The sequence below is a fragment of the Lissotriton helveticus genome, chromosome 2_1 (genome assembly GCF_964261635.1).
Source record: "Lissotriton helveticus chromosome 2_1, aLisHel1.1, whole genome shotgun sequence".
Lineage (NCBI taxonomy): Eukaryota > Metazoa > Chordata > Amphibia > Caudata > Salamandridae > Lissotriton > Lissotriton helveticus.
Window position 1 is genome coordinate 147,090,805 of NC_136059.1, and position 19,437 is coordinate 147,110,241.

Consider the following 19,437-nt stretch of genomic DNA (forward strand, 5'->3'; position numbering starts at 1 on the left):
GACTACATTATGCAAATTTTAGTAGTCAATAGTATTATTTTTGAGAATACAAATGTAAGAAGACTAGTGAAATTTCATGAATACTCCCTTAACACCAGCATATTATTAAAATATGAATAATAATTGTTAAATATTTGTATCCTAGTCATGCAGATTTCATTTGCAATGCATTAAATCTATTGAACACAAACGTACCGTTGATAATGTGAATACTCCTGGACTGCGATGAGTTCTAACAGACTGCTACAGGGAAAGTTATGTTCTGTATCTGTAGAGTTTATTTACTGTGCAAAATCAGTTACATTAAAACATAAGTAGTGTGAGATGATGTCTCCACCCTGGGTGTGCCTCCTAGAATATTCAGTAGGGAATATTGTGAGACCCTATAGACATAGACAGTGTATGGATAATATGAAATATGAAAATATGGAACGGTAAGTCAGTGTAGATTTGTTTTATACCTAACACCACATATATGTATCTTGGCGGTATACAAGTCTTCAAGGTGCCGGCTGTGGAGCTAAGAATAGTCAATCTATACTTCCTCTATACGCATGGACCTTTTGATGCTTTGTGCCACGGTATTTTGTCAATGATGTTATGATACTACGATATTCAGCAAACAACCTTTACAACGCAACCATTACATCACACTACACTTACAACGCAGTCATTACATCGCAACATCCTTTACAACGCATGACACTACAACGCAGGCATTACAACGCATACCATTACAACGCATGACACTACATCGCATGTCACTACAACTCAGGCATTACAACGCATACCATTACAACGCAAACCATTGGAGTTAGAGTAGTAATTTTTAACCCCTACATTATCCAAAACGTACCCTACTGTTGCACCCCCTGGAGTTAGAATAGTAATTTTTACCCCTATCCTATCTAATACTTACCTTAAATGCAATGTAATGGTATGCATTGTAAAGGTAGTATGCAATGTAATGGAATGAGTTGTAAAGATAGTTTTTAAAATGCGATGTAGTGTCATGCGATGTAATGGAATGCGTTGTAGTGGATGTTGCGATGTAAAAACTACGGTGTAAGTGCATGCGTTGTAACGTCATACATTCCGATATTCCTATGCTTGATATACCGTGGGACAATCCACACCCTGCATTGCTGCCTTTCTTCTGCTGAGACCCAGCTCTTGAGAGCCTGTGTGATGCTTCCTGCAGTGCAAGGCTTATTCAATGACTCCTGTGCGAGTCCAAAGAAGATGCACCCTGACACTGCTGCAGAATATGAATAATAATTGTTAAATATTTATATCCTAGTCCTGCAGATTTCATTTGCAATGCATGAAATCTATTGAACACAAACGTACCATTGATAATTTTCACCCAGCGCTGAAAGCGCTGGGTGATAATTATCGCAGGACCTTGCTAATATGCCCCCTTATATCTTTAATTTCTTTAATTTCTTTACCATTAGTCACCTCGGTTACAACACATGTCAAAAGGATTATCAACTGCCCTTGATGCTGAAGTGAGATGTATAAAGGGCACAGATACTCCACGGGGTGTCCTGGGGCAGCTTCTAGGCTATCTGAAAGCAGAGAGTATTCTCACACTTGTTGAAACAGCCAGGCTTTTAATTTTTTCTTACAAACCGATGTCTCCTCTGTGTGCATAACGCCAAAGGAACTTTATTCTAGACTACCGACCTGAGATAGGAGAAAGACCTACCTAGCATTCTCGCTCGATATACCTTGGCCAGCTGACAGGTGGATAATCGGTGATTTCTCGAGGGGTCATCCTCTTTAATCCTTTCCCTGACATTGATCACCTTATTGAGTCACTTAGGGCTGGAGAACTGCCCTGACACTCTCCAAAAACTATAGCAATATATATGTCCACTTTGCACTTGAGCAATACTTAGGCACAGCACAAGTAATGACATCTGTGAGGCAATAATGTTTTCTAGCAGGCACAGAAGAAATAATTACTACTAATGAAAATAGTAATAAACCCCACCAAATAATCTTGTACTGTTTCTACACATCCAGAACAATGTAAACGGAATGACCCACACTAGTGTAATATTTTCCCCAGAAGAGTCTATAGAAATATTAACTATGGCACTGTTATTATACTAAACGAAGCAAGTCTCTATTCGGCTTGTCTCCTTGGGCACAAGTATGGGCTGGATCTCCAGCTATTAATTCACTACAATTTTGTTTTTCTTTTCAAATAGTTTAATTTTTCTCATAGTTCATGATTCAAATAACATTCCTTGATGTTAATTCACATCATTTCGAAATTTCATGATTCACATCGATATAACTTTCTTATTCATTTTAACATGGAGTTGCCTCCCAATGCATTTCGGCGCGATGGCGCCTTTGTCAAGGGGTCTGTGGATCAGAAATGGAGGTCATTAGTACTACTTTACTCTCGCCACCCACAACATACTGTCTAAAAGATACTCACAATCTAAATAATAACAATACATACTTATCATTTTGCCCTATTCATACAGTTTAAATCTTATTGCATTTTTAACGTGACGTATACATATTTAGCCGTGTTATTATACTGGCACACTCCACACGAATATATGTTATTAGAACATCGGAATATTGGGAGCTCCTTTGATGACGATGGAGTGCTTCCTGCTTCTACGGGCCTGTAAAGGCCCGCAGAGCAACATTCCAATGTCTAACAAAGGCCTCTCGGAGCTGGAGGGGATTTAAATCCCTCGTGCTTCGAGAAGCTTTTGTTTTATTTGTTTGAAACATTCTGCCCTCTTGTGGCAGAATGTTCTAATAGCCTTCTAGCCATTCCTTGCAGGGCTATACCGTCTATTAAAGGCTTGTTCCCTACTTAAAGTCCCTTGCCTTCGGCTCGGGCCTTTAACGTGGGAGCGGACCTTTAATACCCGGTATAGCCCGCTACGGCGGGCTATCAGGCAATATTACTACGCATGCTTTACATTGCATGCCATTACAAATCGGTTGTTACAACGATTGTGTTGTTACATCACGAACCAATACATCAGAAGTCGTTACAACGACTTGCTGTAGGGAACGCTCTGGAATTAGGAATAGTATAATTTACTATTCCTACTCCAGTTTGTGCAACAGCAGGGAAGATGTTTTATTGTAAATCCAACACCAGCACGCCCCCTAAAGCAAGTCGTTGTAACAACTTGCGATGTAATGGTTTGCGAAATAACAACCACGTTGTAATGGCATGCGATGCGAAGCATGCATTGTAAACGCTGTTTCCCCTCCACACCATGCAATACAGGAACCCTATGTGAAGGGTCCGGAGACCTGGTAGGTATTGTGTGGTTACTGCTTACTAAGTCAGTGTGTACCAAATCATGTAAGAAAGAAAAATTTCTTTCTAGAGTCCCCTCACTCAACGGGGTTGCCCCACGGTGACATGCTTCATCATTGGGGCCATCCCAGTTCTCTACGAAAAGGGGCGTGCTGCGACAAGGCGACTACGCTGGAGCACTGGTTTTGTGAGATGACTATGTGTGGTGCAAGTGTGGTGATGGTGGAGTGGGTGTGAAATTAAAAATACCGTGCTAGTGGGCCTCAACAATTTATTTTGCTCCTAGTGTGGTATAAAAAATTAAAAAAGGGGTAACACTGTTTTCTAACTTTTACTGAGCTAGATCAGTGTTATGGTCAACATGTTTCAAGCTCCCCCAAGCTTTTCTTCAGGACCATACAAGGTCTAGCCCTGTATTGCCACTCCTGTATTCAAATGAAAAAGTGTTTATAATAATAAATACTAGTTATTTATATTAAACGCTGTTGATAAAAAAACATGCGTGTAGTTGTACATACGGTTTGTATTTTACTTGGAATGATAAAAGAGTGTTTGTTAACACCCCATGGTCTTAGGCAAGGGCAGGAACGCCTCGTGGAAACATTGTTCCTATCGGCAAACCCGCTCGGTACTACCTGGTGCTTCCTCACCCGACCGCATACATCACCACACTTGCACCACACATAGTCATCTCACAAAACCAGTGCTCCAGCGTAGTCGCCTTGTCGCAGCACGCCCCTTTTCGTAGAGAACTGGGATGGCCCCAATGATGAAGCATGTCACCGTGGGGCAACCCCGGTGAGTGAGGGGACTCTAGAAAGAAATTTTTCTTTCTTACATGATTTGGTACACACTGACTTAGTAAGCAGTAACCACACAATACCTACCAGGTCTCCGGACCCTTCACATAGGGTTCCTGTATTGCATATACTGACTGGAGGCCGACCTGGTTGGGTTTAACCTCCTTCTCCCTCTATTTTTTGTTTATCCCCTCCACACCAGTCAGGATAGCAATACTAACTTCTACCAGACACCAAACCAATAATGAATCCCCAGAAGACTTTATACTATCATTGGAATGAATTGGGTTCTAAAGAATGACTACCACTATAGAAATAAGGAGCATTGAGCAGGCACCATAGCAGTAATGACCTCGAACAATATCCCTAGGAACAATAGGGATTCACTAGCCACTACATGAAAGTAGCCTGCATCAAACACTGAATACCTGAATGACACCCCAAAGTAACAACCTCCTCAGGCCTTACAGAGCACCAGTCTCCTCACTGAACTGAGGATATATCAGGCGTTGCAGACATAAAAGGGAGGACAACGGGTAGTGTTTCGTTCAAATGTTGAAAACCTGGCTTTTCCAGTTAACCAAGCGGTATGGTCTTAGATAAACCACTTTATCTAGAGGTGCTCCTGGCCCAATTTCTGCAACAATTGTTAGTGCTCAATATAAGGTGAAACCCAGGCTGTAAAGTGATCAAGTGGAAATTGTTTAATCTTAGCATAACCACGTATACAAATAATGTGATACTGGGCAAATAAATGTATGCCTCATATGTTTCTGAGCCCTTTTAAGCACAATTTGGAAGAATTTAGAATCAGCAGGAATATTGATTGTAAACTATGAATATATTTTAAAAAAACAAGTCTCATTCAAGTTCGTCTCACCTGGTACTAAAGGCGTTTCTTTAAATCCTTAAGTGTTGAGACTTTTCCACCCAGTGCTGAGCCCAATTTAGATATTTGGGGCAGTTAGAACTTAAGCTCTTCCCACCATAAATTGGGGATTCTACATGAACCCTTGATGTATGTCCTTGGTATTCCCAAGAATATTGCCAAAATCTCTTACAATCGTTGCTTTTATATTTTTTTAAATGGCAAAAGAGTGCTATACAGTTTGAAGGCTATTTGTGTTCACTCAAATCACTATTTAATAAAGGCTCATAGAATTACTGTCAGTCGAGCCTAATTTTAATAATAATTATTATATGTCGGGTCACTGGGCGCCTGTTTTTGCCAACACAATAGTTGATACTGGATTCTTTGCTCTGCAAATGTGTACTTTCTCCCGGATGTCCTCAAGACTTAGCTTCATGGTATATATTAATTTTGTTAACAACAATATTTGTACTGGTTTGTCTTGAACAAACCATATTTAAACCTGTAGGAGGTTATTTTTTTATAGAATAAATACTGGTGCTGTTCATCCATTAAAACACTTATGAATCCAGGCATTGTTCCACTGCATGATCACTTCTCAAATGAGTATATCTTGAAAGCTTTTATACTGCCACACCATACAGTACTAAAGGCATCTGAGCAAAGTAGCTTCATTCGCAAAGACAGTGTAGCCAACCTTAATATATTGTATAGTGAAAGGATTCCTCTAAACACTATTTCAAAAAGATACTTTACATAATCCAGGACTTTGAGCAGTTGATACTGAAGGGAGGCGGGATGAATCAGAGTCTGACTGAAGAGTACACTACTTGAATACAATGCCACATGCACAGGTTCTTCATGTGCAGAAAACAGACGGCCCTCTGCAATGCCTTTGCTTGAAATTGCTAGGCACTTCCTATGAGGTAATTGCACATATAAAATATTTTTTGTTGAAGCTCAGAGGGACAGGGCAGTGCACAGCTATGGTTTGATCTTGTGCTACTTGTGGCTTATGTACTTCTTCATTATGTATGTGATTATCAGAACCCCTTTCAGAGGGCCCCGGGTCATGCAGGGGCTACTGGACCCAAACGTGGGACTCGAGGCCTTTTCATTGTACCAAGTACTATTCCTGTCACTGGAAATACAGAAACCATATATAACCGCTGCTCAAAGAAAGGTCAAGAGTTTTCTTTCCAGCCTTTGACTATTAAAAGGGAGTGTGGCAGATCAGTCAAAGCTACCTTATGAGGCTGGTGTAGGGTAAAACATCTAGTTTAGGCAGAATAGGTATCACCCACAGTACTTAGACTTTCCTAGCAGTGGTATTGGTTTTATAAAAAGGAATAAGACCTTCATTATGTGTTATCTATTAAGTTATCTGCCTGTAAATGTCGTTCTACCACATTCTATGGTTAGTCGGGGATAGGATGTGCACAGGAAAGCAGTGGTACACTCCTCTACACATTTAATATAGGGTTTAGCCAAGCTCAGAGTTTCACTAATTGCACTGTGCACATATGCATCATATTGTAGGTATTTACTCAGTGACCCCCTGATCAGTGTCACACAGTCCTTTAACAAAGGAGCACCTCTGCAGACATCAGTCCTGCACATTGTGGGCAGGGCTGGATAGTCACAGCTGCAGAGTTCTGCTGAAGAAGCAATATAGAGGTCTTGGCGACTGTTGTGGGCATGCAGGTGAGACTAATTCCCCTGTGTACCTTTCAATGGTCACTTCAGGGGCAGCCTTGAGTGTGGCCACAAGGGGCACAGGGTGGCTCAGAAGATGGGTCACTGAGGGCTCGCATGGTGCTCCTTGTAGAGCTCCACAAGGCTTTACGTCTGCGTGGGGCAAGGATCTACATCAGCGAAGTTCCATCCGTGGGGTGCCTTTCACAAGGCGTATGCCAGCTTCCTAAAGGGACTGGGCCACATCAGAGAGCACTTTGTGCATGAAAGTACATTGACCTCATGGAAGGGAGTTCATGGCGCCCTAGAGGTGACGCGCCATCCACAGCCTGCCCTCATATTTGCAGTGCTTCATTGAGCAGGCTCCTCCAGAGTTCACCTTCAGTCGGGCTGGGCTGTGGGACGCTGTCTTCAGTAAGAGTCATGCTTAGCAGCGCTGAGCACCTCATGGTGGCATTGACACCTTGATCCCAGCCTACAGGAGTCCAAGCAGATTCTAGGCACTCAAAGAATCCCAGCTCAACACTATAGATGAAATGTGGCTACAACAGTCAAGATGGCAGCAGTATATTTCTACTGCTCTGCCATCAGAGCCAGACAATCTGTCAAAATCCTTGTGCGAGGATGCCATCTGACTTCAGCACTTTGTCAGGAGGTCAGTCGGTGCTGTGTCAGATGCATTGCACCCCTTCCTGTCTTGAAGGGGGCTTGTGAGGGGCATGTAGTCCTGTTCGTTTTTCCCCCGGCGTTGCCCTGTGGCGCTGCCGGCTGGGACTGACACCAGGGAGTTGAGGCTTAGCTGCCAGCCTCTGTGGCCAAGCTGCATGGACTGTTGCCTGGGCCCATGAGGGGCCGTGTTGTGACGGGTTTGTGGGCCCGAAATGATTGGGCAGATTGGTGATTGAACTGCGTTGCACCTATGTCATGTAGGTTGGGGGGGATGGCAAGGCCTACAGGGATCGGTTCCATTTATTTGAGCAATGCAGCTGAACAAAGAGGCTGAAAGCAGAGGGCAGCATACGCTGGAGACCCACTGATCCCTATATTTGAGGCTGGGGTGATCACCACCTCTTTATAAGGGTCATTGAGACGTGTCTGGTTATTGTGACTATGCTGTAACTAACTCAATCAATCAATCAATCAACCAGGGGGGTTTAAAAGCACACTACTCACCTGTGAGGGTCTCAAGGCGCTAGGGGGGCGGGGTGGGCAGCTCCGGGTCAGTCAAAGAGCCAAGTCTCGAGGTCCTTCCTGAACGGGTGCAGGGTCAAGGAGCGTCTGATGTTCACAAGGAGCTCGGTCCAGGTCTTGGCTGCGATGTAGGAGAAGGCTCTCTCGCCTGTTCAGTTTCTGAGGATGCGGGGGACCTCTGCCAGGGCGAGGTCGGCGAAGCGGAGGTTCCTCTTGGGTACGTGGAAGGATAATCTCTCGTTGAGGTATTTGGGTAGCTGCTTGGAGCCTAGAACACTAATGGCGGCAGCCTGTGCTAGCTGCACTGGTTGAAACAAGGTGGTTTGAATCTCTGTTGGACAGATGCCACTGCCTACCGAAACCTGTAAGAAATTAGGTTATTGGTTGAGGGGGGTGATACGCTACTCTAACAAAAACAATCCTTGCTTGGTAAACCACAAAACTCACTAAATTAACCTGTGTTTAAACCTCTGGTAGCTTGGTAAAAAAGCAGTCTGGCTTAATTTAGAGGCAATGTATGAAGTATTTATGCAGCACACAAACAGTGATAAAGTGGAAACAAACTCACACAAAATACGAAACCAATTTAAAGAAATAGGATACATTTTAATAAAATATAAGGCACCAAAAAGGAACTAAATCCAATTTGTAGAGCTGGAGATATACATTTTGTGAGGTTTTGAGTGGAAAATAGCTCCTAAAAGATCAAAACGTCAACTGCGGGTATTTGGTAGCGCAAGACCTGGACAAAGTCAAACTCTAAGGCCAGCCGTGTTGGAGCATGGGTTGAATATACTAAGTGGATTGTACCAAGTCTGACTTACCTTCGGACTCAGAAGAAATTTTTAAGAAACGTTCCTGAGAAGGTAAACTTTAGTGGGACAGGGCAATCAGTGGTGTCTGAGGATGAAGCATTGCCGCCGGGGAGCCGCTGGAAGGAGTTGCGGTGAAGGTTACAACAATCGGACTTTGTCACTTTTTTGGAAGTCAAAAAAATCCAGCAGAACAAAGCTGCAGGTTGTAGTCAATGAGGGGCTCCACAAGGACAAACACCTTTGCTAAAAGGTCCTGCTGAACAGGATTTGCTGTTGTGGAGAAGAACGTTGCGGGAACTACTGCTGAGTCAGACCGACAGGAGATGCATCTTGGTGGTCTGGCGAGCAGGTAGGTCCTGGTCTATCAGTTCTCAGGTAACTTTTTGGTGAACATTTTTCTAAGTCCAAACTTAGGACTAGGGGGCCACCATTTGAAGGGTTAGGACTCACTGCTACAGAGGCCAGGTGCACGGTCCAAGATCCCTGGTGCTTATGTCCTTCTAGCTCACACAGGAGGCCAGCAAACAAGCATTTGGAGTCACTCCGTAGTCCTGGGTTCAAGTCACAAAGCAGGCCGCAAGAAGCAGGGCAGTCCTCTAGGGGGAAAGTCAAAGCATAAAGCAGCAGGTACAAGACAGGCCTCAATCAGTAGGGCGGATCTCTGTGGGTCCAAGGCAGTCCTTTTAAAGTCCTCCATAGGTCTAGGAGTCTACTGAAGAGGTGTTCTAAGAGTCCAATAAGTATGCCTGGTTCCAGCTTTTGAAGTGGGAGAATCTTCTAGGCTACCCCTAGATTTGGCTCCAGAAAGTTCTTCTTTTCACCTGCCAAGACTCCAAGAAGTCTTGGGTAACAAAAGACTAGTGTCAGGTTCCTTTGTGTTTGTGCTGGAGTCAGCCCTTTGAAGTGTAAGTAGGACAAGGAAGAGCTCCGCCCTCAGGAATCCTGGTAGAAACATCCACCCTGCCAACACTAGTCTTCTCTTTTCTCACTGTCTGGGGGATTACACAAGGCCAAGCAGCTAAGAAATTCACAGTAATATGACCCAGGACCCTGGCAGTAGGCACCAATTGGTTTGGACAATTAATCACTCAAATTGCGGTTATAGAGCCCACTGCTGCTTCATAAGAGGTGTTCCGGCGCTATATGCAAAAAAACTGACCTGCGAGTAAAAGGACAGGATGATATTGGCCTCATCAAAAGGGAAGGTTTTAACTACTTTTTGAAGATAGGCTCAAAGGGAGCCATATGAAGGCTGATGGGCAAAGCATTTCAAAGTTTGGCCGTCAAAAATGCAAAGAATCTGCAGCCTTTTCTGGGAGCCCTGACTAAATATCGAGGGACAAAATATAGACTGCCCAAAGTATAGATGACAAAATATCGACAGACAAAATATCGAATTCCTATCTACAAACAGGTAAGTACCAAAATACCGAACCCAAAATATCGTTTAAAAATATATACTTTGTAAAAATATCGAATTTCTTAAACATAATGTAAAATTAAAAAAATATTAAAAATAAATAGCTAAAATATACTTAAAAATACTTAAATTACCTTAAAATTATTAAATAAATAATTTAACTTATAAAAAAACATACAATCATATATGTTAAAACATATATATATATATTAACATAATATTAATAAAAAATACACAATATTATTACCGTAGGATAGCGGAAGTGTAAAAATTACTATTCCCATTCCTGGAAGTGCAACAGTAGGGAAAGCGCTGGATAGCGTAGGGGTAAAAATTACTATTGCCACTCCAAAGAGTGCAACAGTAGGGAAAGCTTTGGATAGCGTAGGGGTAAAAATTACTAATCCCACTCCAGAGAGCGCAACAGTAGGGAAAGCCTTGGATAGCGTAGGGGTAACAATTACTATTCCCACTCCAGAGAGTGCAACAGTAGGGAAAGCGTTGCATAGCGCAAGGGTAAAAATTACTATTCCCACTCCAGAGAGTGCAACAGTAGGGAAAGCGTTGGATAGCGTAAGGGTAAAAATTACTATTCCCACTCCATGAGAGTGCAACAGTAGGGAAAGCGTTGGATAGCTAGGGGTAAAAATTAATATTCCCACTCCAGAGAGTGCAACCGTAGGGAAAGCGTTGGATAGCGTAGGAGTAAAAATTACTATTCCCACTCCGTTGAGTGCAACAGTAAGGAAAGCGGTGGATAGCGTAGGGGTAAAAATGACTATTCCCACTCCAGAGAGTGCAACAGTAGGGAAGGGGTCGGATAGCGTAGGGGTAAAAATTCCTATTCCCACTCCAGAGAGTGCAACAGTAGGGAAAGCATTGGATAGCGTAGGGGTAAAAATTACTATTCTCACTCCAGAGAGTGCAACAGTAGGGAAAGCGTTGGATAGCGTAGGGGTAAAAATTACTATTCCCACTCCAGAGAGTGCAACATTAGGGAAAGCGTTGGATAGCGTAGGGGTAAAAATTACTATTCCTACTCCAGAGAGTGCAACAGTAGGGAAGGCATTGGATAGTGTAGGGGTAAATATTACTATTCCCACTCCAGAGAGTGCAACAGTAGGGAAAGCGTTGGATAGCGCAGGGGTAAAAATTACTATTCCCACTCCAGAAAGTGCAACAGTAGGGAAAGCGTTGGATAGCGTAGGGGTAAAAATGACTATTCCCACTCCATGAGAGTGCAACAGTAGGGAAAGCGTTGGATAGCGTAGGGGTAAAAATTACTATTCCCACTCCATGAGAGTGCAACAGTAGGGAAAGCGTTGCATAGCGTAAGGGTAAAAATTACTATTCCCACTCCAGAGAGTGCAACAGTAGGGAAAGCGTTGGATAGCGTAGGGGTAAAAATTTCTATTCCCACTCCATGAGAGTGCAACAGTAGGGAAAGCGTTGGATAGCGTAGGGGTAAAAATTACTATTCCCACTCCAGAGAGTGCAACCGTAGGGAAAGCGTTGGATAGCGTAGGAGTAAAAATTACTATTCCCACTCCGTTGAGTGCAACAGTAAGGACAGCGGGGGATAGCGTAGGGGTAAAAATTACTATTCCCACTCCAGAAAGTGCAACAGTAGAGAAGGGGTCGGATAGCGTAGGGGTAAAAATTCCTATTCCCACTCCAGAGAGTGCAACAGTAGGGAAAGCATTGGATAGCGTAGGGGTAAAAATTACTATTCCCCCTCCAGAGAGTGCAACAGTAGGGAAAGCGTTGGATAGCGTAGGGGTAAAAATTACTATTCCCACTCCAGAGAGTGCAACATTAGGGAAAGGGTTGGATAGCGTAGGGGTAAAAATTACTATTCCCACTCCAGAGAGTGCAAGAGTAGGGAAGGCATTGGATAGTGTAGGGGTAAATATTACTATTCCCACTCCAGAGAGTGTAACAGTAGGGAAAGCGTTGGAATGCGCAGGGGTAAAAATTACTATTGCCACTGCAGAAAGTGCAACAGTAGGGAAAGCGTTGGATAGCGGAGTGGTAAAAATGACCTTTCCCACTCCAGTAAGTGCAAACAGTAGGGAACGCGTTGGATAGCATAGGGGTAAATTTGACAATTGCCACTCTACTGAAAATAAATTAATATAATTCACATAATTATCAACTAATCAATTAATACAAATTAATTACCAATTAAGAATAAATTAATTACCAAATAAAAATAAATTAACAATTTATTCAAAATAAATAACCATAAATAAATTAACATATTTAATTAATTATAATTAAATTACTTCCCACCCTATTCCCCTATAAACCCACAACCGGCTACAGAAAATAAATTAATATTATTCACATCATTATAAATTAATAAAAATTAATTATCAATTAAGAATTAATTAATTACCAATTAAAAATTATTTAACAATTTATTCAAAATAAATACCAATAAATTCATTAACATATTTAATTAATTATAATTAAATTACTTCCCACCCTTTTCCCCTATAAACCCACAACCCGCTACAGAATTAAATTATGCAAAAATTAAATAACATAAAATTAATAACTTCAAATAAATTACAAAAAATATACACTTTTCACACATATACTAACATACAAAACACTTTAAAAAATTCGATATTATTAAAAATTCGATCTTTTTAATAATCTACTTTAAGTACTTCGATATTTTGACTTTCTATATTTTTTAAATCGATATTACATTACTTACCTTAAAAACTATACTTTTGATGTATATATTCTGTCCATTCGATATTTTGTCCAATCTATATTTTGGAATCGATATTTGTGTTAGTCTATATTTTGCAATCGATATTTTGACCATAAACCCTTTTCTGGCCTTAGACATTTTTGGAACCTACAGAAATCTAAGGTTGTTCGATCTTAGAGATCTAAACTGCTGGTAAGGTTGGAGATTTTTTCTGAAATAGATTCGTCTGTTCCATGAAAAAGCTCTAAAAGCAAGTGTTAGAGCATTGAATTTGATCCGATTGGTAATCGACAGCCAGTGCAGCTGTTTCAGATGAGACAAGATTGGTTGCAGATGAGAAATTCACAGAAGCAGTCTTGCTGCAAAAAATATTGTACAATCTGAAGTCTATGGGTTAGGGAAGCGGGAAGGCCCAAGTAAAGACTATTCACATAGTCCAGTATGGATGTTACCATCGTATGTGCAATCATTTTCCAAGTGTTCCCATTAAGAAATTATGTATTTTCTTCAGAGATTTGAGATACTCAAAACAAACAACAGACAGATGTTGGATTTGCAATGAGGATGGAAGATTAGAGTTGAATATTATTGCCAAGTTTCTGGCAGCAGAGAAAAGGGTAAGAGGAAGATTAGGTTCCTTCCGCCACCACCTGCTTGAAGCATTGATCCAAGAAAAAAGATTTGTTTTTTCTAAATGTATTTCCTCCAGCTTGCATCTTTCTGTGGGCACTGTTTGATAGATGTCATTATGCTCCTGTAAAGACACCAATAGGAGCTGGGTTTCATCAGAGTACAACACTACCTGAACACCACAAGCCTCAATCAGCTTGGCCAGCAGTACTATATAAAAGTTGAAAAGGGTGGGTCTCAGGGCTGAGACCTGAGGGATTTCATTCTCTGGTAGCTTTGGGGTGACTATAAATGGGGGAGATGAACCATCTGTGATCTGCGCTCAAGAAAACATTTTGGCCATGCAGATGCTTGGCCCTGAAGGCCTACCAATCTGATTCTATCCAAAAGGATAGCGAGCGAGACGTATCACGGATTACAGCTCAAGCAGGACTATCATGGCAGACTACCCCTTGTCCACCTTTACTTCGATAAATTCGGTGACTTCCAGCAAAGCGGATTTAGTATTGAACCCCAAGCAGAAGCCAGGCTGGGAATTGTGTAGAAAGTTATTGGATTACTGAAAAGAGGTTAGCTGCCTGTTGACTAACTCCTCCAACGTTTTAGAAGAAGCAGGTAAAAGAGAAATTGGTCTGTAACTGTTTAGTATTGTCAAGTCTGCTTTACGTTTCTTTAATAGTGGAAGGAGAAATGCCTATTTCCAGCCTGAGGGGAACGAAACTGATTCAAGTGATTGATTCAGGATTTTATTTAACACAGGATTAATACTAGAAGAAACAAATCTTGAAATGTGGGATGGACGTGGATCCCCTGGCAAACCAGATTTGCTTTCTCTAGTTCCTTAAGAGAGTCTTCCTCTGGAATCGAATAAGATTTTAGTAATTGAGTACCAAGATTTGGGCCTAGCTCAACTTGAACATTAGAAGGGGTTGCTGTAGAGAATTTCACATAAATGTTCTCAATTTTCTCATGAAAACATTTTGATCATTAATTGTAGATTCTAGAGAGGGGGTACAATTGTTTTTGTAGCCACTGGGGATAGAACAGAATGTATTATTTTTGACAATTTGGCAGGAATATTAGAAGATATGAAAATTAGGGAAGAAAAATATTGTTTTTATGAATTGCCAATTGATTTGCAAAATATTTTTAATGCAGATTTAAGTGTAGCTTTTGACTCAGGATTATAAGATTGTCTCCATAGACGCTCTAGGATTTTACTTTTGCTCTTCTCTTCCATTAAGGAGGATGAGATCCAAGAGGCCATATGTTGCTATCGTTTGACAACATGCATCTTCAGTGGAGCCATAGGATCAAAGTCATTAGTGAGCTATTTCTCAAAAATGTACACATCAGTATCTGATCTACCAATCAGAAGAGGGGTAGAGGATTGCAAGTTTCAGGAAAAGACCATTCCAGAAATGTTGTGCCATGCTCTGGAGAGAATCGGAGGTTATCTAATTTCTTCTGCCATGTCCTACAACTAAAGAAGAAGGGCTCTAGAAACAAACCAACCAAGTAAGAATGTCAGTAGAAAATACATGGAGATCCGGAAGATTAGAAAAAATCAAGTCTAGGATATGACCTTATACTTTGAAGTGGTAACTGTTGGACCTGGCCTTTTTGCAGGGTCATCCCTGAACTTTTTGCCTTCCTCCTAAGTTTATTTTAATATTCTGTGTTTGCAAATACCACTTTTGGAAAGTAGGCATTTGCTTGCCTAACCATGTGAGCCTGCCTCTACGAGGTTGTGTATTCCTTGTCTGGGTTTGTGTGTGACAGGACTGGGGAATTCCAGGAGACAGGCTGGGGCTGCCCGGTGGTGAATAGGGAGATCTGCATCTAGATTGGAGGGAAGAGTTGCACCTGGGACCTGAAAGGGCTGGGCCTTCCCTCTACAATGCCGGCTCCACCCCCTGTGGTGCATCTGATGTCTCTGCCCTGCACACTTAAAGAAGAAAAGGAAGACTGTCAACAAAGTGCTCCGGGGCTGTACTTGCCTTCCGCAATGCTGGCTCCACCTCTTATGGGGCATCTGATGTGCCTGCCCTGCGCTGTGAAAGGAAAGGAGAAGTCTGGTCAACAGAGTGCTTCAGAACTGGTTTGGACTGGCCACAGGCCTTTCTCCCCTCAGAGAACAAAGGATTTTGGGGTATAAATATTGGGACCCTGATCCCAAGAAATTAGATCCCTTCTGGACTTACAAGACAAAACCTCTGCTGAGGAGAAGGAACCTGAAGAAACTGAGGAGAGACTATTCCCAAGCTGAAGTGCTGCTTGGGGGATTGGCCTGCAGTGGTTGCCTTGCTGCCAAAGGGAGGAGAAAGACTTTGTGGACTTTTCTTTTCAACTTGTGCAAAGATCCTCTAGGGCTTGAAAGAGAGCTGGCCCCCTGACCGAAGTCCCAGCACTAGTGGACTTCCCCAGCCTTTGTGAATTGCTGCTGGAAACAAGTGGCTACTGAGGCAGGGAGCTGTGACCAACACTCACGACCGGCCCTGTGTCCTGTAGGCACCGCACCAAGCAACATCCGCCTCGAACAACGCAACAGCTTCGTCAATGAGCCGTAGCCTGCACTGCGACTGAAAGAGCACTGCGACGTGTAACGCCTCTCTACACCGAATCAAACTGGTCTGACCGATGCGGTCATTGCTGCTGATTTCGAGTCCTGTGACCGCACCAGAGTTGGACACCACCTCGCACGCTTTGCGACACACCGCCCGACTCGAACCGCTGTCCGGACTGATCGACGCCCGCTCAAGAACTCAGGCTTGTTCGCCGCACCGTAAGCTGCAATCACCGCATCGAAGCACCGTCTCGCCCTGCAACGTACGCCTTGGACCCACCGACTCTGTCAATGGGCCGCTGCCTGCACCGCATCGAGGGACAACGCGCCCTGCAATGCTTCCTTTCTGCAACGCGACGATCACCGGAACCGGCCCGCACGTTCGAGCCGGCTGTCCCAAGTAAAAGGTACTGTGATTGATTCTGTTGACATTTGAGTGGGCCCGTATCGACGCATTCTCCTGGATTTGCTAGACTCTGTTATTTTCAACGACGCTGTAGCTCGTCCGGGTTACTAACTCGCACAGAACCTTGATTTAAGCCTTTTTAACCTGAATTCTTGAAATCTAATAGTACTGTGGATTCTTTTTGTCGTTTATTGGTCTTGTGATACTTCTATATAAAGTACGCTTATTTTTTATATAAAACCTTGTGTGGTGTCCATTTGTAGTGTTGTCACTGGGTTACTGTATGTGGTCACAAATGCTTAACTTACATCGCCTCTGAAATAAGCCTGGACTGCTCGCACCACGCCGCCTAGAGGGTGAGCAGGGGTTATTTTGAGAGGGTAATTCCCTTGCCCTGACTAGAGAAGAGTGTCCCTGCTTGTCACAAGTACCTACCTGTGCCAACCAGAGACCCCCAATTCTAACATTGGAAGTCAAGTGGAAAGGATTTCAAATTTGCTTTTGTGACTCATGTACAGTGATTGGTGAACACTACTTAGTGAGTGCAGACCATAACACAACCCCGTACTTCTGATACTTGTTTTTGCCAGAGATCTCCATTTTTTTAAAGTCATGCCTGATTCAACCATCATGGAAGAGGCAGCATCCATTGCATCTGTTGACTGTGATTGGGAGGAAGAGAAAAGAGAAAGCTACAACAACAAACAGCTCAGGAGCTTCTGCAAAAAGTTAAAAATTTCCGTGACCAGACTCTCCAGAAGGGAGCAGTATCAAAAGGTGCTGAGGGCCTGGGTCGAGGCAAGGAATGCCCCTGGAAATGAGATTGAATTTGAGGATGCAGAACAGCAACTGGAGGGACCACTGGGTCCAGAAGGGAGGGGTGCAACCTCCCCATTGGGTAGCAGTGTTTCTGCCCGAGGCCTGTCCCCAGAAGAGTTGGCAGACAGGAGAGAAAACAGGATGCATGAAATGGAGATGGCCAAGCTCCAGTTAAGTGTACAACTGGAGTTAGAGAACAGAAAATTGGCCCTGTAAGAAAAGAGAATGCAAATGGAGCATGAGTTGATAATGAGGGAGCTTGATTTAGAGTTCGAGGGGCTTGAGGCCAAGAGTATCTCAGCCCAGCAACAAGAAATGTGTGTAGCTCAGAGATTGAGATTTGCTGGGTTGGAGGTGGAGTCCATCTCAGATGGAAGCAGCCAAACTGAATTTTCTAGTGCTGAGGGAGTAGTACACACACCCAGAGATGAGGCACCTGACTTGGAGGGGGTTAACATACCCCAGGAGGTTTAAGGACGTGAGGTAGCTCCAGTAGTGCGCAGTGTCCCTGAAGGGAAGAGGGTAACTGGTGTAGGGGTTCATGGTCCTAGTAGTGGGAGGGACACTCTACTGACTCCAGATGAGAGGTGCAGGGAGAGGGGTTCCTCCAAAGTTGAAGTCCTGGTATGTGAGTATGGAGACCACCCAGAAGAGTAGTATGACAGAGACAGTCAGATACTGTCTTGCCAATCTCAGGAGAATGGTGTGGAGTACGTGTGTGACGCACTGGATGGTGAGGTGAAGGATAGTTTGGTTAACCCTTGTGGGGGCTGTGTGATCCAATTGTGGAAGAGCATATTGTAAGTCCCTGTTTTCCAGAGCTATGCCAACACCTGTTGGAGAGTGAGTTCCCTGGGCCCAGGGAACTCACGTTGGAGGCAGACCTTTTGGTGGATTCCAGAGGGTCTGAAGAAGCATTGAGGAGTGAGTCCAACAAAAGTGGCTCAGGTATCTTCCAGTCCTGTGTGATGGAAGAGGTTCAGTGTAGCCCAGTAAGGTCCCATTGTAGTGGGAGGGGTGCAGGGCCTCACGTCCTGTTTCAGAGAAGGAGGAGTGAGTGTGGGTTCTGTCCCAAGGTACCTTAAACCCAGTCTCAGGGCCTGGATGGTTTCTTAAGGGAACATCAGGTCGGGCCTAGGCTGTACTTGTAGGCCATTTGAGGAGGATCTCCCAGTGTCTAGAGAACGTGGAGCCTCTGTAAGCAGAGCTCCAGTAGTTCTGATGTTTGGCAGTGCCGTGCCAGTTGGGAGGGTGCAGAAGTCCAGATGTCCAGATGGAGGGGTGAGAGGGGGAAAGAGTCGCCAGTGGAAGAACCAGTGGGTCAGGGGCCAGCCAGAAGGGCTGTGGCACCAATGAATGACAATGGGGACACCACTTCTATCCTGGGGGATGTTCACGCACTGTCAAATGGACAGGGAACGGTAGATCTGCATCAGGCAGACTATCACACAACACAGGAGTTATGTTTTCCCCTCAGGGGGGGCATGCATGCTCCCAAGGAAGTCCTGGTGCGCCAGGCAAGTGTTCAACTGCAGGGTTTGGTTCCTGAGTTGGGAATCCGGGTATAGGGGTTACCTGACCTGGAGGGAGGGACATCTGTAATCAGTGTCCCTACCAGTCTGTCTTCTTGGTGTACCACTCCAGGTGGGAGGGTACAGCTATCTGGAAGGACATGCAGAGGGAGGGAGTCCTCGCCTCTGACCCCGGTTCAGCATGAGGGTTTAGACCCTAGGTTGGAGAGCCAGGTTCAGGTGTTGTCTGACCTGGAGGAAGGGGCAACTGTAATCCGTGTCCTGACCCAGGTAACTTCTAGGGGTACCACTCCAGTTGGGAGGGAGCAGTGCTCTGGAAGGGGGTGCAGAGGGAGGGAGTCCTCGCCTCTGACCCCGGTGCAGCCCGAGGGTCTTGACCCTGGGTTGGAAGGCCATGTTCAGGGTGCCCCCCTGACCTGGTAACCCAGTTGCAGGATAGAACCCCTGAACTGGTGGGCGAATTGTGCAGGACACCTGCCACAGGTGCCCTGACAATTCTAGAAGGGGGGACCGCTGTAGGTGGTAGGGTACAAAGCCCCAAGGAGGAGGACTGGGTGTGGGAGAGCCTACCCCAGTCTCTGGTCTAGCCACCAGGTATAGGCCTGGGGCTGGTGGGTCAGTGCCAGGATGTCATACCTGATCTGACAGGAGGGGGAGTGG

General features: G+C 43.9%; 1 protein-coding gene across 1 annotated transcript in view; it reads left to right on the plus strand.

Moving 5' to 3' along the window:
* The window catches only part of LOC144820083 (polymeric immunoglobulin receptor-like), a 234,654-nt gene that overhangs the window by 166,060 nt on the left and 49,157 nt on the right, over positions 1–19,437 (plus strand). The gene's annotated exons all lie outside the window — the stretch shown is intronic.